Consider the following 21,406-nt stretch of genomic DNA (forward strand, 5'->3'; position numbering starts at 1 on the left):
CCGTCGGCCGTCGGCTCCCCTGTGGCGCCGGTTACCAGGAGGCACTGCCTGGCGCTGCCCCGGGCTCGGGGGCTTGTCAGAGCTGTCCTGTGCTGGGGTTTCTGGGCCGGACGCTTTTTAGGCCGGGGATTCCTGAGGTCCCTGCACCACCCACCCAGCCGAGGCGGCGCGGAGGGGCTCCTGACTCACTTCGGGGTGCCCTGAGCCCCGTCGGCTCCCCTGTGGCGCCGGTTACCAGGAGGCACTGCCTGGCGCTGCCCCGGGCTCGGGGGCTTGTCAGAGCTGTCCTGTGCTGGGGTTTCTGGGCCGGACGCTTTTTAGGCCGGGGATTCCTGAGGTCCCTGCACCACCCACCCAGCCGAGGCGGCGCGGAGGGGCTCCTGACTCACTTCGGGGTGCCCTGAGCCTCCTACGTAGGGAGCAGTTGCCGCATCTCTGACTTCAGAGCTCACGGCTTTGCGGGGCGTGGGCCCCGTGGAACGTAAGAGACCCCGGAGCGCCCGGGGTGTGAATGATCGCCCACCCGGAAAGCCCCCGGCCGCCCAGGAGCGCAGCGAGTCTGCGCGTTGGTTCTGTCGCCAGAGGGTCGCTTTCTGACCTGGCGCAGTCTTGCTGGGTGTCTCACGTTTACTAAATTTCCAAGGTTCCTGGCATATAATTCCTTGAGCCAGGCCGCGTCTCAGTTTTATGTTTGTGTACTTGGCAAGGCCTGCACGCAGTAGGAGCCCCGTACCTGCTGGGATGAAGGCGCGCCCCAAGCTCAGGCAGCCTGGCACACATCTGCTGCTGCCCGTCTGCTCCCTAGTGACAGACGCGCAGGCCACTGTGTGTCTCGTCTTGGTCCTGCCAGGGGCCTGTGCCTCACGTGCTGCACCCTCCACCCGACCTATAACCCCGGCCCTTGGAGGAGCATCCGCTGTCTTTGAGGTCTCTTTCCCAATGTCACCTCTTCCAAGACGCCATAGCTGACCTGCTGCTGACAGGTGAAGCCTCTGTCGTTGTCGCCTTACTCTTGTTATTTTTTATAGCCTGGTCAGAAACTATCTTATGTACTTGCTTTTCATCTGCCTCGCTAGACATCGGGCTCCCTAGAAAGGAGGACCTTGTGTGCCCTGCGGCCTGGGGCAGTGCCTAGCAGAGCAGGGATTGGTGACTCTTTTATCACATCAACTCAGGAATTCCTGTGGGCTGAGAAGACAGCAGAGAGGTCCTGAAGATGAGAACTCAGTTGCCATTTCTGTCCTCGCATACCGTCCTGGGCATCACAAGGGACCTTAATTCGTCCGGTAAGGCACGGCCCTCTGTGTGCACCTGCACTGCTTCCTGAAGGATTGAGCTTTCTGCCCTCCTCATCATGCCCCCCCACTGTGCCCCCTCTCCTCCGCTCTGTGTATCAGTGTTGCACAGCCACCCCCCTGGGAACAACACAGCATGGTCTGCCTGGGGAACCCCAGGACCAGCCTGTCTAGTTCAGGACTGATCTTGAGCAGAATGACTAGCTTTTCTGAATCGGCCTTTTCAGACCCCTATCCAGCAATCAGCACGTTGCTTCTGTTTCTGGCCAGGCTCCTTTGTGATCATTTCACTGAGTGAGATGAACTTTGTAGAACTGGAGCAGTTCCTAAATTGGTGCCGCCTGTGAATGACAAAGCCAACCCGATTTTTCATCTGCATCTCTTCTTTTAGTCCCTGTCCCGCTCAGGTCTCCCACCTGACGGTGCTCAGAACCTGCCAGGCCGTCCTCAGCTGTCAGACCCAGCACTGTGAGCAGCACTCAGGAGCCTCTAGTACGTTCTCAGGCCCAAGCTCACATCAGTGTGTCAATATTCTCTTTTGGCAAAAGAATTATATTTTAAAATGTAGTCTTTGTGTGGAGGGAGTGCTTCCCTTCACAAGAGCCTCTCTCCCCTCCCCCCCCCCCTCCTCCTCCCTCTTCCTCTCTTCTCTCTCCCCCCCTCTCTCTCCATACACCTTGCCTCTCCATCATAACAAAATAATTATCGGTTTTTCATGTCTTGCAATTCTATACTTTTGTTTTCTCTTTCGTGATGCTGGAAAGGAGAGAAGAAAGGAAATTCTTAAACAAAAAGAATGTCTCACATCCAAACTAAAACCTGTGTATTCATTTGTGTTTTGTCTTATAAAACTTAACAGCCTAACGGATTTCCTTTCTCAGTACTGCCAACATCACACATATTGGCAGATAGAGAAGTACTTGTGCCACATATTGTCACATGTTATCCCTAATAAGGGAAGCGCTCACATTTACACAACAGGCAACGGTGTGCAAGAAGCCCACCAGGCCATGCTTACTTGTGGCTAAGGATAATGAGCAGTGTATCTGGTGCATGGTGTCCTTGAACCTCAAGGTGGGGAATGTGTAAAAGTCCACACACAACACTCAGCCCTCAGAGCTGGCCGAAGCACTGGTGCGTGGTGGTGGTTTCAGAGAACTGAGGTAAATCCCTAGCAAGTGAGAAATGGTTGCCCAGTCCTTCTCTTAGAAATCCAGGTCATCACTTTCCACACTGCTGATGTTGGGGTCTGGCAGATCATTCTGAGGGCATCCTTTGTGTTGAGACTGTTTGGAAACGCCTCGGTCCACTGATCACATTCCAGCAGCACCTGCTTGGTGAGGACACCATAGAGAGCTCCTCCCATTGTCATCCTGGGCGTCGAGATGGGATGGGCAACTCGGGATGATTTCCCAATCTCAGTATCAGTAAAATCCACACTAATAGATCACGTTCATTCTCTGTGCAATTCTTAGGTGACACATCAAGTAAGACCAAATTCAACCAGAAGCTAATATGACAGGCCATTTTAGTATATGAACATCATATTCTTCATACCTTATAGGAAGAAAAGGGCAAGGATCATTATAGTGTTTCGGGGGTGTTCTGTGCATATGATAAATCATTAAACAAAACATTTTGATCTGGATGGACGGTGAGTGGTAAAGGCACATACCATTTCAAATATTAAGTTTCAGGCATTTTGGGAAGGTGGCCCATGTAGGAAAAGCAGCACACTTAAATATTTAGCAGGGATTATTTTCTATGACTATTTTATTCTACATATAAACAGTCCCCTCACTCTTTAACACTTTAATTAATTGAAGTACTATCATACTCTCATGGTGTGCAAGGAAGAAGCCAGCTGACACCAGGGCAGGGAATGAAATCTAAGCCGACTGTGTGCTGCTTATGGTCAGGGCTCTCCTAGCCCCCTCCCTCAAAACCATCCAAACTCCCCAGGGATTTGATGAGCAGCCTCTAATAAAACTGCATTAGAAAACAGTCCATTTGCCCATCAGTTGGAAACTGGATTGAGAAGATGTGGTTTTTCTATAAAATGGAATAGTACTCAGTCATAAAGAATGAGAAATTAGATTCATTCATAGGAAAATGGATACATATTGAGGATATACTCCTAAGTGAAATAAGTCACACATGGGAAATAGTTTCTCTGGTGTGAAAAACCATAACAGAACATAAGATCCTAATGAGATAACTGACCATGTGAAATAGGAAGAAAAGGGCTAAAGGTGTAGGGAAAGTGGGAAGGGTAGGGGAAAGGTAATAAGGGAAAAGAAAAAAATATGACAAAATGAAAAAATGGAAATAAAGTGTTTGTAAATGGGGAGGGGAGGAGGGGGTGAAGGGAGGGCACAGACAAGGGGAAAAAAATGAGAACCAAGACCTATCATGTAAAGGTACAAGATCCCAATAATGAATGTAATTGTACTGTATACCTAAAATGTACCAATAAACTCAATAAAAGAAAAAAAAACAAGTTAAAGTGGGGAGCTAGTGTAGGGAAAGCATGGACCGAAAGTTAAAGAAAGCAAGACTAATAAATTGTGGAAGCAAAAAGGGGGGTCTGAAGTGCAAAAGCCAAAGCAGGAGCACTGCCTGTCTTCCCGGTCCAGAGCAGAGGCGGCCTCTGTGTCCCCTGCCCAAGGGGACTCCAAGCCCGGCCACTGAGGTGCATGACCTCAGCCTTTACAGGCACCAGCCTCCATTCGCAGGAAGTTGGCTCCCTCCTGTCACTTAGAGGGTCCTGGGCTCAGGGCTCAGTCACAGGGGTCTGAAGGGAGTGGCCTGGGGGAAGAGGAGCAGGAAGCAGATGTCCAAGTGAGCGAACAGGGCAGGGTAGGGGGTTGAGAATCTGGGGAGGTAAGGCAGCTGTGCTGCCAGGCATTTGCTGAGTTGGGGGCTTACAGTCTGTCTGCCTCTGGAGCTCCAGGTTGGGAGGTCAGCTCCAGAGCAAAGCGTTTGTACTAAAGGGCCTGGGCTCCATGCCCAGCACCAGAAAAAGAACAAAGAAAACATGCAGGGATTCTGGGGGGCTGGCGAGTCTTGAGGACAGAAGTTAGGAGACACACTATAAAAGGGTCAGGCAAAGGGGGAGTAAGGCAAAGCCCCAGTTCTAAACACTAGTTGGAAGGGCACACTGCTGTCAGCCTCTGTGCCATGCTATTGTAGACAGGTAAGTTCATTAGAGACCCTGTAGGCAGCTAGACAGGGCTGCTCTCAGCACCAGACCTCCAGAAGCCAACAGAGTGAGGAGCCAACATGGAGAACAACTGCAGCACATTCACTGGTTGGCCTTATAAAGAAGAAAAGGCACTACTTCCCACAGAGATATTCTAAATCTGTGACTAATATTCTAAAGAGGTGATTCCTCATGTGTGACTCGTTTTCCCATCTGACCTCCATTTAATCAATATTACCTGGGTGACTGTACTGTAATCTTACTGGTTGGCCATAGTTTTGTCCCATCTCATGCCTATCTTGTAGTTTTGCCCCACTTTATTCCTGTCTTACATCATGGCTTTGTCGTATAAAGCACCACTGAAAAGTGGGATGGGCAGGCAACTCACCTTCTGGTCCCCCTTCTGCTTCTCTTATGCAGAAGCTTTTTCTCTCAATAAATTCTTCCTACTCTCAGCAGCCGTTGCTCCGAGAATTCATTCTTCTATTTAGAGAACATGAACTTACATTTTGAATATTCAGCAGGTTTGGGAGTTACAACTATTCCCCATAGCATAACACAAAGACCTGTGCTTTCCCCACACAGCTGTGTGCAGGGAGGGACAGGCAGTGGCTAATAGCCGTAGCACCAGTGACAGCTCCCAGTGTGCAGGGAGCAGTTGGACGCTCATTAACAAACACAGCTGAAGGGTTGCTGGATTTGTCTACACATGAGGCTCACTGGTACTTCAGGCTTTTACATGCCGGTGCTCTGCAGCTCTGTGTTCCTAGAGCAATGTGATTTCCTTGTGGCTGGCTTCGGGATCTAGGAGAGACTGAAAATTTATTGTCTTTCATATCCAAAATATGTACTGTGCACACCCGGGAGAGGAGAGGCAGGCAGGTGGGAAGGACTTGCACACGGCGCTTCCATGCACTGCTGGGCTCTTGCCTTGGCAGCCATGGCTTTCCAGGCCTCTTCCCACTCACAGCGCGCTGCTCTTTGAGGTTCAGTCTAAGAGCCATGTCTGGAGAATGACTTGTGTCGTGATGGTTCCTGCAGTGCCTTCCCTGTCTGGAGTGGCTGCACTTAAGCCTTGTACTTCCAACTCATTGCCAAGCCACGTCTACTCGATGACACACTGGGTCCTCGAGCACTATTCATGGACCAAGACACATCACGTAAAGGTACAAGATCCCAATGATAAATGTAACAAAACTGTATTGTTTGCTTTAAATATACCAATAGACTTAATGGGGAAAGAACATTCATGGTTTTAAAAGACAAAAGCAAATCCCAACAATTTTTTATGCATGTTTATCTAGCTCCTTATGACAAGCAAACTCCCAGCCGCAACTGTCCTCTTAGCCTCAGTGGAAGAGTCATCTTCTCTTCCATCTGTCTGGACAGCCATCAGAGCCACCTTGGGTCCTGCTCACTCCCAGGGATCAGCTGGGCAGGAGGAGCTGTACCCCAAGCCTACGCAGTGCTGCAGCCCCAACCTGCAGCCCAGTGAAGCTGCCTTGGGAACCATGCGACAGCCCCACAGCCTCCATGGCCAGAAGACCCCTCTGTCCTCACTCACTGGAGATTCCCTGCCAGCCGCCATGTCTGAGGCTCATTTCTGCTTTTTCAACCATCTGCGGGGCCCAGAGGCAGCCAGGCAGTGAGGGTGTCTGGGCAGGGAAGCCCTGGCTCAGAGCCCTGCCTGGGGACCCGCTCTTTTTGGCGACCTCCCATCTGCTGGCTGTCACTACGGAGTTCTTCCCTAGACCAGAGCATAGCATTGGCTCAGGGCTCTTTGTTATTCATTGTTTTATATGAAACAGAAATTGAACTGGAGCTAGGAAGGCTAAAAAGTGCCTGGATGGGGACACTGGAGGGAGCAGGGGGATTCCTGAGAGAATGGAACGTCCTGAGACTATGCACACCCCAAGAGGGAAAGTCCAAGTCACAGGACTCAACACCGTCATGAGCAAGTGCTGCTGGGTTTGCTGCTGGGACATAGTTATCATTATCTTCCCGAGTTATTCAGCATGGAAATCCTGTGAATTATGAGAAAACCAAGGGCTCCTCAGGCTGGGGAAGAGACCCATGGTGATTTCCTTCAGCGTGTATTACCGAATAGGCCAGTACGGTGTTGACCAGAAGCATTTGGATGTGCATCTTCAGTTCCTCCTACCCCACTCCAAACACTGGGCAGTACAGTCCTTATTCTATCTCTCACACAATGAAAGGGTCCACTGTGGTGATTCTTCTCAAGTGGAGGCACAGGCTCTCTCAGAGGAGAGGCAGTGTCTTGGTCTCCACAGACAGATTGCCTGGTCACTGCCAAGTGGGTTCCATCCCTGCCTGCTGAGGGTGTCGGGGCAGCCCAGGAGGCGCAAGCCCAGCAGACGGGAGATGGAAAATTGATACTTAAGACCAGCTAATTTGCAGACCTCTTTTATCACTGCAGTGCTTTAGAAAACATGTACAATTTGAGGTGTAATTTTGCTTTTAGAATCTTGTTTTTATTGCAGTCGAAAGCACCAAGAAAATGGACGGGAAGCTGTTGGCATGGTCAGTATCTTATTCAAGCTGTGGTGTCAAGTGTCTTTTTGCTATAGAAGTATGCATTTTCTCTTTCCGAGCAATAGCAGCTCTGGAATTCAGTGCCAGTGTATTTATGTGCTGATGGTTAGAGCTGCATCCTGTACTCCACCCAGCTAAGGAAGTCACGTAGCTCTTCTAGTGGGGGCAGAGCAACTGGTTTGGAGCACTGTGGCGCCTTCTGATTACCTATGAAATACAGCGCTCTCTTTTCTTATTTCCTGGGACATAATATGATTTTTAGTTTGCATCAATTTCTTTCTCTTTAATTTATCACTTTTTCTCATTTTTAGGATGCTTAATCACGCATGCAAAGGGGATGATCTGGTTCTGTGACTGGGTGTCAGCTTTCTGTCATTTGGGGTCACCAACTTGAGCTGGTTGGCCCAGGATTTTCCTGACTGAAACTGAGTGTCCAGGGTCCCAGCAACCCCACTGCCCCAGCTATCCAGGACAGCTGGTTCTCTGAATCTATGGCATATTTTGCTGAAATAGACATTAGCTTTGAGAAAAATGCATAGCATTTGAGTACTTTCTTCTCCATCTGCCAGTACCAGAAAGCGGTAGCTGCCTCCTGTTGCTGGGCAGGGCCAGGCAGTTTCAGCTTTCACTCATGGCAGGAACCAGCTTCTAATCAAAGTACTTGATGCTTTCCAGAAGGGAAATATTGGCTGAGGAAAATCAGTGTCAATATTTCTCCTCAGAGAGAGATGCGTTTGGATATTTCCCAAAACAGCAAATGTGTCCACTTGAATGTTTTCCCTCAAATCTGCCTCAGAGAAGCTGTGAAAGCCTTGTGACTCTTGTCACCAAATTAGGAACCCAGTGCTTGAGAGATTACCCCTGCTGCTCTGAAGTCCTCTCCCTGCCACCAGCCATCGCTGGGTGGGCAGGAGACAGTGTCTGGGCCTGCTGCCCTACCCATCCCAGAGACCACCCTGTCAGGTGACACACAGCTTGTTTCCCGACCAGGAGAAGGCCAGCCTAAAGTGTTTGCATTGGTTTGATAGTGATATCAGTTCCTCCTGTCCCACCCCCAAACACTGGGTAGTGCTCATTTTTACCTTTTTTTATTTATTCAAACGTTTATTCGGCACCCACTGTGTTCTAGGCGCTGTGCAGAAGCTGGGATACAGAGAAGAAAACTAAACTGCACCAGGCTTAACTCACAATTATTCATAAGTCTGTGAAAGAGGGACTTCCATGCAGTGTGGGTATTTTGAGTGTATTAAACCGACTTGTACTTCTCTCAACAGACTCTGATTTCTTTTTTTTTAAAATTAATTTTATTGGTACATTTAAGGTATACAATATAATGACATTCACTGTTGGAAATGTGTACCTTTACATAATCAATCTTGGTTCTTATTTTTTTCCCATTTCCCTGCCCTACCTTCAACTCTTCCCTCCTTCCCTCCCTATCTACAATGACTTTGTTTCCATTATTTTTCATTTTCTCATATTAATTCCATTCCCTTCTTTCCTTGCCCCTACTGCTGTCACTCCCCGCCCCAGTCCCTTTTCTTCCTATTTCACATTATAGCAGCACAGTTTGTAATAGCTAAAACTTGAAAGCAGCCCAATTGCCCATCAGCAGGAGACTGGATAAAGAAAATGTGTTTTTTTTTAAAAAAATAGAGTACTACTTTGCCATAAAAAATGAGAAATTAGCGACATTTATAGCTAAATGGATGGACATTGAGGCCATACTCTTAAGTGATATAATTAGGACACATGTGTAAATACCGAATAGTTTCCCTAGTGTGAGAAACTGAAAATGTAAATAAGGACTAAAGGGTATAATAGATAATGATTTCTATAAACAATAAATGTCCTCACATTTCTGTTCCACTGGTGTGCAAGGCTCTTTTAAACATGTGTACACTGGTGTGTGGTTTAAGCTCAGCAATTTAGGTTACTAATTGTCAGGAATATAAGATTGGTTTGAAGCAATCTTGCCTTCCTTCTTTCCTCATTTTCTTAAAGATAATGTGATTTTAGTTTGCATCAATTTCCTTTTCTTCTCTTTAGTTGTAGCATTTCTCATTTCTTTTTTCTTTTTTTGGTACCAGGGGTTGAACTCAGGACCTTGTGCTTGCTAAATCCCTGGCCCCAGCATTTCTCATTCTAAGATGTCTGGTCACCATGCACAAGGGATGACTTGGCTCTATGACTCGGTACAAGGCTTCTGGTGTTAGGAGTCACCAACTCATGCCATGTTCTGTGTTGCTGGGTTAAAAATTATCATTTCCAGAGGGGCCAGTGTGAGGACAGCAACATGTGTGCTGTGTGCTTTTGCATGCATGTTCTTGCTCAAACCAGAGACTTTGCATCCTCAACATCTCCACCCGTGCCCCTCCTTTTATGGGATCCTCATAGGGTCACTTTCAGAGAAGGTATTTCAGATTTAGAAAGACTGCAAGTATAGACAAAAAAAGAAGCATAAATATTATACACATGAATGTTATATAAATGTTCATTACATAAATGAGCATTACATAAATATCCAGTCTTGTGGAGGAAAACTTTTCTTCTTCCTTTCTGGAAGAAAACCCAGCCTTAAATGGTACTTTGTTGGTAAAGGGCTAAATCAGCAAGTCAAATTTGGTATGTATTGAAATCAAACCAGAGAGCTAGACAGGCCCTTAAAGATCATCAGGTCTCAGTGCCTTGGAGAGAAAGGCATGAAGAGATCTTCACTGCACTCGCAACACTGCATGCTGCCCCGGGCTCCCCCTTTGTCACCACACCCTCTTCTCCCTCACCTTCCTGCACCCCATCAACTGACAGCGAACATGTAGCTCCTCTTGGAGCCTTCAGGCTTTAGCTTGGCTCCTGGTTGTGTTTCACTAACCATGATATAATTTTGAATGTCAGCCCCAGAAGGCTGGGTAAAATTCCAACCAGAGTCATGGAGGGCAAGACCCACTTCCTGTAGAGAGAGGAGCAGGAGCACAGGAGGTTCTGGACTGTGGGTGGTGACGAGGGGCAGAAGGGAACATAAATCTGTCAGCAGTCAACTGGGGCAGTGTGGAAGGCAGGCATCCCAGTGACTTTCCTATTTGATGACACACAATACTTAGGCTCACGTTCCAGTCCATGCTTGGCCAGCTCCAAAGAAGAAACAACATGACAGAGGAGCCTGTGGGAGCCTCCTCATGTCCCAGTGGTCAGAAGTAGAGAGACCAGACCAGGGATGAGCTGGAAGGCAGATAAACCCTTCCTGGCCACACCTGCAATGACTGGCCTCTTCCAGTCAGGCCCCAACTCCTAATAGTGCATTGGCTCAAAGCCTTCATAATCTAATCAGCTCTCAGAAGCCCCATCTATGAGTGCACACAGCTCTTAGGGGTTAGCTGGAAGCAAACCACGACAGCAGAAAGGCAGGAGTGGCGAGATCTGCTGGGAATCCATTTCCATAGTTCAGGCATGATGGGCTAGGAAGCCAGAGGAATGAGCCTGGACAGAGTGATGGGTGAACTTGGGCCAAGGGTAGCTTGGTCAGTGATGGCATTATACAGAGATCACTGCACACCCATATGCAGCAGAAAGCCAATGAGGCTCTAAAGACCCAAAAATAAAGTTATGGTCTTAACCTCCAAGGAACTCACAGCCCATCAGGGAATTGTAGGGAAGGAATCCATGGTCTGGCCAATTACCAGGGGCAGGAAGAAGAGAGTAGCTGAGGGAATGCACAGGAAAGGCACTCTGCAGTATCCAGGCAGGAAGCAGAATCCAGGCAGGAAGCCAGGGAAGGGAAGGCTTTTCAGGGGGCCCTTCACTTATGGATGTTGTGCCACCATGTACAGAACCCTGGAGACAAAGGCTTAGGAGACTGGTGGCCAGAGGAAGCTGTTACTGATCTCCAAGGTCCAGAGGGGAAGGATGAGAAAATAATTTGAAGCCCAGTGGGTTTGAGGGTCATAGCAGAGGGGCCACCTCAGGAATTATAGGTGGGGAGTGTTGTCTCCCTCACATTCCTTTGTGGAAGCCTTACTACCCAGTGCCTCAGAATGTGATGGAATTTGGAAAAGGTAATTTAGGTAAAATGAGGTCATTAGGTTGTGCCTGATCCAATATGATAGCATTCTTATTAGAAGAAGAGATCAGAACAAACACAGGGAGGAAGAACCATAAGGCATGGGGAGAAGATGCCATGTTTTAAGCCAGGAAGTAGCCTCAAGAGAAATCAGCCCTAATGACCCCTCTGTCTTGGGCTTCTTGCCCCAAACTGGGAGGAGATGATTTCTTGTCATTTATACCATGGAGTCTGGGATGCTTTGTTGCAACAGTTCCAGCTATGAACACAGGGAGAGACACAGCTGAAATGCGGTGGACCAGGGCAGGCAGGGGCAGATTCCTGGCCTTGCTCACCAACTACTCTGATCTCACATGAAAGCCACACCTCCCTGAAAGCAGACCAAGGAGTTGAAGTGACGTGTTCATTTTGTGCCAGCCTCCAGGACACCGGTAGGGCAGCAAGGGGTGAGCAAGTACAGCGGGGACAGATACTAATCAGCAAAGACATCTAATTGAGCCTTGGGAAACCATGGTTGGCTGCACAGAGGAGGAGAGTATTGAATCCAGTGTAAAACAACAAGTGAGTTAATGTGAGTAAAGAACTTAAAATCCTATATGGCCTATGAAAAGAGGTACACGTGTTGATGTTTACAACACCAGGCTACTTGTCTTGACTATTCCTAGTTCCCCCTAGCAATCCTGAAAGGGTGGCTTTATTTTCTCCTATTTATTCATAAGAACATTAAGTGGGGGAGGTTGAACAAGTGCTAAGCCAGCATTCACACACAGGCCTTTCTGTCTCAACAGCTACCTGTCTGGTTGTGTCCTATGAGGAAAACATCATTAGCTTGATGCAGAGGACTGGGGAAAGGACCTTTCCAAACAAAGACGCTGTAGTCACAAAGGCCTGTTGACAAGACGTATCACACACTTTTGGGGACCTGAAGTAGACTAACAGGTGGGGAGAGACAGGAACTCAGCAGACGGGAGGCAGTGGTCTATAAAAAGCATCCTCAGATGCCATGCCAGGAATGGGGTGCCTTCCCAGAGGCCTTGGGATTAGGTGGGTTTAGAATTAGCATCCTGAGGGATCTGTGGAGGACTTCCTGGCTGCAGGAGAAGAGATCAGTTAGAAGAATACGTCACAGAGCCATGGAGGATCATAGGGCTTTCAGTGGAGTTAGGCAGTGTGGATGGAAGGAAGGGTACCAGGTGAGGAAACAAAGCTGGCGAATCATAGGAAACAATTCTTCACAGGAGTAATTGGAAGTAGGATGTGGGAGGAGGAAGGCACCAAGCCTGACTCCTTGGTTCCAAGCTTGGGAAACTGCATGGATGGTGGGCAGCCTCACTCCAAAGGCAGAGTAACAGGTTTAGTGGGGAAATGTTTCAGTGCCTCTGGGTTATCCAAACAGAAAACACAGAGCCATGCTTCATGAGAAAATGTAGCAAACTCAGTAGCAACTCCACTTGTCCTGTCATCCAGAAAAGTCACAAGACTCTGGTGGTGCCCAAAATGATGACATTTCTACCCAGTATGAGTGATGAGTTCATGCCACCATGGTTGTCATTTTAGTAATTTTTACAAAAGGTGTTGGGAGATGGGAAGATAAGAAGGAGAGGTGAGAAAGATCATCTGTCTTCCAAGGAGAGTTAACAGCAGAACCCCAACCCTGAGCCAAAGGGTGGAGAAGAGCACCCAGTGAGGAATCAGGGTGGACATGCGCTTCACAACGGAGCACGGAGGTGACAATGAGAGCTGCTTCTGAATTCCATCCCAGCCCTGTTCTCTGCCATAAAAGCCAATGGTGGGTGTTGAGGTCAGCAGAAGGCTGGACCTGTTAGTCCCACCAAAAAGCAGCCTGCACAGGTCATGCAGTCTCTTCCTCATCTGTCATTCAAACTGTCAGCTTGCGCAGGCAACAGATTTTGAGGAAGTGAGCTGTGTAACATTATACTTTGAAAAGATAATTTTTAAATACCTGTGTACACTGAATAAGTGACCCTAAAGGTGGTTTTACAAGATCTTAACTTGAAATAATTCATCTTAACCCCTTTAATTTCAATGGTTTGGCAGGTCTTCTGATCATGCTAACAGTGGTCAGCAGATGGATGACTCTTAGGGACCAAGTAGTAGAAAAGAGACATAGCTCCACTGAAAGATAGTTTCGAATCCTCTTAAGTCCTTTGCAATGACATTTGTGTGGTTATAATGTTGGTTAAAAAAAAGTGTCCCTGATAATGTGTTTAGAGAACAATGCCGACAGACCACTGTGCATTTTCTTTATTGAGAAACCCATGTGCCTTGCAAGGCTAATTAGAGAAGATTCCAAAACATAGGCTTGAAATTCTAATTTTAAGTCTTTGGAGATTTCCATTTGTAGCGAAAGAAATAGGAGGTGTTCTAAGTACCCATGTTCCTCAAGTTTCAAGGTTGTTACAATCCCGGGAAGCTCATCATAAATTGAAGACATAAAAAGTTGCAAGTTCATGTGATGTACCTGACCCAGTGGGCATCCTGCCTTAGCCACGTAGGGCACTGCAGCAGGTGGTCTTTGGGGTGTTTCTCCCCACAGCCAGGATACTGCCGAGGAGTAGGAGCGGGGCTTCTTCCTGATGCCCAGCATCCCAGGAGAGTGGTACCACAAATCTATAGCTCCTGATGACAGCCAAAGGCAGACTCTGATCTCTACTTTCTACTGAATGCTTAAGGCCTTTGCACCATGACAGAGTGGCAGAGTCATTAAGTTGAGCCATTGTAAACAGAAGCAGAGTCTGTACACAAAAAGCAAGAAGCATCACTTGCTCTGAAAAGTATGAACCGGACGAACTATGAGGTGTGATTGAAAACTACAGCCAAAGTTTAAAGTCTAACAATTATTACCATAAAAGACACATTCCTTTTAGTTCCTCTCAAAATATTCCTCCTTGCTTCAAAACACTTATCCCATTGTTTGTGCTGCTTTGTGAAGCAGCTTTGGAAGTCCTCTCATGGTTGTCTAGTTGTGGTGTCCTGGCTTTCTCAATGTCCTGAATTGATTCAAAAAGTTTACCTTTCATGATCACTGGGATTTGGAGAAGACCTAGGAGCCACATGGTGCCAGATTTATGTGAATAAAGTGGATGAGGACGCAAGCCTGACCTTCTGTTGAGTGGAGCTTGGCAACAGCATTCACTGAAATTTTGATCTTACATCATAAAGACATTCAGGAAAGAGGACTTTCAAAACTGCTTGAGAAAGTGGCAAGAGCGAAAGAGACAGAGTATATGTGTTCAAAGCAAGGAGGAGGACTTTGAGGGAGAATAATGGTCATGTAACTTTCACTGTGCTGTTTATTCAAACACACTGTGTATTTTTTGTTTGTTTTTGTTTTTGTTGTTGTTTTGGGTGCTGGGGATTGAACGCAGGAACTTGTGCTTCAAAATCAGGACCTTGCGCTTGCGAGGCAGGGCATGGTGCCACTGAGCTGAATCGCCGGCCCCTCTCCTTACATTTTGATCCACTTCATATATAATTATAACTTCTGTCGAGCCCATCACAGACCTGAAGTTATAGGTAACCAGATAGTCTATCCTCAAAGAATGACGAGCCCTTCCAAGGTCAGAAGGGTTACAAGGGCTCACCCACCTGTGGGGGAGCACCAGAGAGAGACAATGCCACAAACCATACAAGTAGGCAAGAAGGTAAAAATTTTAAATAAATTGCTGGAGGTCAATGATGAGCGAGTGTGTGAGAGAGGCACAGAGTGGAAGGAAGTTCAAACACCCACATGGGCTCTTCCCACAAGCTTCAGGCTCTTGTGAGAAAGACGTCAGGGCTGGGTGGGCGGATAAGAAGGAGCCTCCCATGGTAGTGCAGACAGGGAGGAGGGGCGGGGCCACTTGGGGAGAGTCCTGAGACCTCCTGACACTTATACCCCGTGGAAGTAAAGTTTAAGTCCCTAGGAGAGAAGCACAAGAACGCATCAATCCCAGACACGTCTGAAGGTAAGTAATGTCTCAGGAAGGATTGTAAAATCTCCCACATCCTTGGAGGAGGGAGAGAACCCTGGACCAATACATTAGAGGATGCCCACTACTGGGGAGGTAGGAAATCCAGTGTGTAGGGTTACAGATTTAGCAAACAGTACTGCTAAATTTAAATTTCACACACACAATATTTTTGTGGGTATTTTTATAAGGATAAATTTGCCCCATGCAATACTAATACTGAAGAACTTATTAATTATGTGAAGTTGAAAGTTAATTGGCATCCTGTATTTTGTCTGACTACACAACCCACTCCATATCAGTCAAGGATATGCAGGAGCTTTTGGTTCTAAGGAGAAGAGGCGCCAGCTCCCCCAGAGTCCCAGGCACACAGAGCCTGCCTGAGACTGAGCGAGATTGGACCAGGACTACAGAGACCTCTGCTTGCCCCACGGGGATAGCAATGCTAAGTCACGAGCAGTTAGGCAGCCCAATGTGCACCAACAAAAGGATGAAAAGGCAAAGTGTGGTGGGACATACAAGGGATCAGGGTGAAATTCTGACTTGTGGATGAACTTTGAAAATGTTAGGTTGGGTAAAATAAACCAGAAAAAATGGTTAACATGGTATGATTTCACTTGTATGAGGTGTCTGGAGCTGTAAACCTCATAGAAACATAAAATAGGACAGAGATCACCAGAGACTGGGGGAAGGGATGAGAGGGGTTATTTTGGGGGTGACAAAAAATTATGGAAGTGAATAGTGCTGATGTCAGATATTGTGAATGCACTGAACGGCACTCAACTGCACTCAGATAGCTTCACTGGTGGATTTACCAGGCATGTAAAGAAGACATAGCACCAATTATACACCAACATTGTTTTATTTAATTTTTATAGTACTTTCAAGGTTCATTCATGTATAGGAATTTCATTCTGTTTTAAAGCTTCTAGAAAATTGAAAGAGAATATTTCTCAAATTGATTTTTGAAGCCAGAATTGCCTTGGCACCTCAAGTAGATGAAGATGATTCTAGAAAAGAAATCTATAGTCCAATTTACAATATATACTTAGCCACAAAAGTCCTCAGTGAAGTTTAGAAAATCAAATCTAATGATATAGTGAAAGTGCAGTAAATCACGACAGACAAGTTTAATCCCATGAATGCAAGGTTTGTTCAAACATTAGGAACCCAAACAACATGATTCAACATATCAACAGACTCAGAAAGAAAGTCGTCCTTTGACTAATCTTGAAAAAATTGTATCCACTCCTGATTTTAAAAACAGCAAACTAACAATACAAGGAAATGTCTTCAACCTGAGAAAGGGTAGATACAAAAAGAAAACAAAAGCTGCTGATAATACCATATATAACAGCGAGAAACTCAGCATTTTCTCTTTATGACCCAGAACAAGGAAGGGCCTATGCTCTGATTGCTCCTGTTTCACATCGCAGTGGAGATCCTTCCTGTGCACTAATGTGGGCTAAGGAGGGGAAGAGTGCAACCGAAAGGAAGAGCAGAACCCTCTCTTTGTAGTGATGTTGTTACCTACATAGAAAAATCACAAATAATAGATAAAAACAGCTAGAACTAGTATATGACCTCAATAAGTCTGCAGGTATAAGGCAAGTATAAAAATATCAGTACTTTAAAATTATAGAATAGTAATGAAAAAGAAATTGGAAAAAAAATAACAGCATTTATACTTGCACCAATGAACATGAATATCTTAGGTTTAACCTTAATAAAATATATACCATCAGATCTTCTGTATTAAAAATAATAAAATATTGATGAGGAAAATAAAAAGAGATTTAAATTAATGGTTATATACCATGTATACCATGATGATGATGACCAGTGCAGTATAATGGCAACTGTTTTCAAAATAGTATTGCAATGTGTTCATTAAAGTAATGTTCCTATCTCATATGACTCATTTGATGAGGGATAAAGTTAATGTGATAATAGAGGGACTGTTTATTGATGACTGTACTAAGAAAGAGATAAGGTATCATCACTGAGGCTTGCACTAACAATGCTTACCTTGGTGGTACACTTGAGAAGCTGAGAAAGGAGAGTTGTTAGCCTGAGCTACATAGTGAGACACTATCCCAAATGCTCCAACAAAAAATTTGAAAAGTATTAGACTGTACTGTTTCCCACTTAGACTTCTGAAAGCCATCCACCCGTATGGGGGGGCGGTCTGAGTAGAGGGTCTGTAGCTGGGACTCTGGTAACAGGTTGGTTGGCCATGGGGCATCACACAGTGTATTCATTGATTTGTGAACTTGTACAACAAACCATAGATTGTCTTCACTGCAATGTTGAAGGGGAATTGAGTTAATTATGGTTTTGATGTTTTCATTTAAAAATGTATATTTAATTTTTAAAACCCAGAGTAACATATAAAATAAATATTTGATTAAGAGATTTATAAAATTTAATCTAGGGGATATCCAAAGATGGAAGAGTAGGAAGCTCAAAGAATCTATCTCTCCATCTGTAACACAATTGCACTGCCAAAATCTGTCTCATGTTATGATTTAGGAACTACAGGGTCTGTTTGAAGGCTTCTGAGTTTCAGAAAAAGGCTTGACTCTCATTTAAGGCTTAGGGGATCCAAAAGAAAATGCTTATATGAAGGTACCTTAGAACTATGCATGTTCAGGAAAAGATGCAGCCTCAGAAAATATTTGAAAATTCCTTGAGTTTATTTCTTGGTCTTATTCCTGAAAACGCTGCAGCAATTTTTAAAACTTAGTGTACTCTGGGCAATTGAGACTCTAATTTCCAGAGTCACCACACTATAAGATTGAAATGTCCAATTTTCCAAAAAATCAAATCCCAAGGTATTCAAAGAAACAACAAAGTATAACCTCTCAACTGAACAAAACAATTGGACAAAATAAAAGAAACAAAATAAATTGGCAAAACCATTCAGGACGAAGATCAAGTGGAAAATACTTGACAAAATCTTTAAAACAACTATTTTATAAATGCTCAAAGAACCTAAGGAAGACATGGATAAATTCAGGAAAATTATTATTTAAAAAATGAAAATATGCATAAAAGCACAGAAAACATAAAAGGAAAAGAACTTCTGAAATTGAAAGGCATGATAACTAAAATGGAAAGTTCAGTACGGGAATTCAAAAGCAGCTATAAGCAGGCAGAAGAAAGAATAGGTGCTCTTGAAGCTAGAACAATTGAAATTACTAAGTCAGGAACAGAAAGAAAAAAATATTGAAGAAAAGTATACAGAGCCTAAGAAACCTGTGGTATGCTGTAAAACAGAACAACTTAAGAACTGTGGTCATTCCAGAAGAAGAAGAGGAAGTGAAAGGGGAAGAGAGATGTTTAATGGAATAATGGCCTCAGAAGTCCAAATTAGAAGCAAGACATGAATCTACAAATCCAAGAAACTTAAAATGAAATCTAAGTGGGATGAACTCAAAGAAATCCACACCAAAACATGTTTTAATCAAAATGTTGAGAGCCAAAGACACAGAGAATATGGAAAATAGTAAGAGATGTGACTTGCCCTAAAAACAGTGTAAAAACTAGCAGTGACTGGGAAGGGGGGAGAGGAGGGTGAGAGAGGGTGGACATATCAGTGTATGGTATGTATACATATGAAAATGTCACAGTGACAGCCATTAATTTGTACAGTTAATACATGTTAATAAAAAGAAGTGACTAATGCCATACAAAGGATTATCATTAAGAATTTCTGCACATTTCCCATCAAAAACCTTGGAAATTAGAATGCAATAGGTTGATATATTCAAAGTGTTGCTAGAAGAAACATGTCACCTAGTACTTCTGTATTTGTCAAAATTATTTTCCAAAACTGAAGGGGATACTAAGATATTCCTATGCAAATGGAACCTTAGAGCTTGTAATTATTTGCTCTGCTTTGCACAAAATGCTAAAAAAAAGTCCTTCAAGTTGAAATGAGAGAATGTTAGAAAGGAATTTAAAATTACATAAAGAAATATCCCTAGTAAAAATCATTTACATGGACAATCATAAAAACTATAATTATCATTTTGGTTTGTAACTTTTTTTTTAGTTTCTGTATAATCTAAAAGAAAAATGCATAGAAAAGCAATTATATTCATTTGCTGTGAGTCTGTATAATTTGTGACACAAATAATTGAGAGATAGAGAGAGTTGTGTAGTGGCAGAGATTTTGCATGCTATTGACCTTAAGCTATTAAATATTAATTCAATTTTAACTGTTAAAATTTGAGATATTAAATATAATTTTCATAGTAACCACAAATAAAATAACTATAAGATATATACAAAATAAAATTTAAAACATAAATCAAACACAAAAGAAGACAGTAATGTAGAAAATAAATATAGAAGCTGTAAGACTTATAGAAAGATATTGAAAATGGCAGAAGTGATTCCCTCCTTATCAGTAAATTCTTTAAATGTAAATAGATTAAACTCTCAAATGAAAAGACAGATTAGAAGAATGGATTTTAAAAATAATCCAACTATAAGTTATCTACAGGGGACTCATTTTAGAGCCCCAAATACAAAACTTTGGCAGTACAAGAATGAAAATAGACATTCCACACAAATACTAATAAGAAAAAAGTAGGGGTGGGCATACTAATATCATACAAAATAGATTTAAATAAAAATTTATTAGACAAAGGACATCATGTGTTAATACAAGTTTCAATATAGCAATATGATATAACATTTACACATGTAATAACAAACTCCCAAAATATGTGAAGCAAAAATAATTTCTGTGAAAGGAGAAATTGCAGTTATACCAGAAAATCTAGTTGGAGGCTTCAATAATGAGTAGAACCCCAGACAGAAGATAAGCGAGGAAAGATAGGGTATAGATAACACAAGAAGCCAACCAGACCCAGCAGACATACAGAGCATCTCACCCAACCAAATACACATCCAAGTTTGGCCACGAAACAAAACTACACTCATTAGATTAGAAAGATTGATACCATACAAAGTGTCTCCTCTGAACACAACTTCCAGTTAGAAATCAATACCTGAAAAACTCACAAATATATGGATATTTAGAAACATACTCTTTTTTTTCAGCTTTAATTGAGTTTATTGGTACATTTTAGGGATACAGTACAGTTATATTTATTGCTGGGATCTTGTACCTCTACATGACAAGTCTTGGTTCTTATTTTTTCCCCTTGTCCCTGCTCTCCCTTCACCCCCTCCTCCCTTCCCCATCTACAAACACTTTATTTCCTTCTTTTCATTATCTCATATTTCTTTTCTTTTCCCTTATTACCCTTCCCCTACACATCCCACCTTCCCTACACCTTTAGCTCCTTTCTTCCCATTTCTAAATGTCAGTAATCTTATTAGGATCTTCTGTATTATTGCAGATTATTCACACCAGAGAAACTATTGGGTATTTACACATGTGTGCCTTATTTATTTCACTTAGGAGTATATCTTCAATATGTATCCATTTTCCTAGGAATGAATCTATTTTTTCATTCTTTATGACTGAGTAATATTCCATTTTATAGAAAAACCACATCTTTATCCAGTTTCCAACGGATGGGCAAATGGGCTGTTTCCAAATTTTAGCTATTACAAACTGTGCTGCTATAAACATGGGTGCGCATACTTCTCTGTGATATGATTCTTTTAGGTCTTTTGGAAAGATACCCAGCAGAGGGATGGCTGGGTCAAATGGAACCTCCAGTCCAAGCTCTTTGAGGTATCTCCATATTGATTTCCATAGTGGTTGCACCAGTCTGCACTCCCACCAACAATGGAGAAGGGTTACTGTCTCCCCACAACCCTGCCAACATTTGTTATTGTGTGATTTCTTGATAGAAGCCATTATTTGTGGGGTGAGGTGGAATCTCAGTGTTGTTTTCATCTGCATCCCTTGAATTATCAGTGATGTGGAACATTTTTTTCATATATTTACTTGCTGCTTTTACTTCTTTGTCTGAGAAATGTCTGTTCATTTCGGATGCCCATTTTTGAAATGGGTCTTTATATTTGAGGGGGCTGATTGTTTTGAGTTCTTTATATATTCTTGATAATAGTCCTTTGTCTGAGGAAAAGATGGTAAAATTTTTTTCCCACATTGTAGATTGTGTCTTAGTTCTGCTGATGGTTTCTTTTGAAGTACAGAAGCTTTTTAATAAGATGAGATCCCAGTTGTTGATTCTATCTGCTAGTTCCCATGCTACTGAGGATTTGTTCATAAAGTCTTTTCCTAAACCAATGTCTTCTAGAGTTCTGCCTAACTTACCTTCCAGCAAGTTTAATGTTTCTGTTTTAATATTTAGATCTTTAATCCATTTGGATTTTAATTTAG

The sequence above is a fragment of the Fukomys damarensis genome, unplaced genomic scaffold (genome assembly GCF_012274545.1).
Source record: "Fukomys damarensis isolate Sample0158 unplaced genomic scaffold, DMR_v1.0_HiC HiC_scaffold_10, whole genome shotgun sequence".
In the NCBI taxonomy this organism is placed as follows: Eukaryota; Metazoa; Chordata; class Mammalia; order Rodentia; family Bathyergidae; genus Fukomys; species Fukomys damarensis.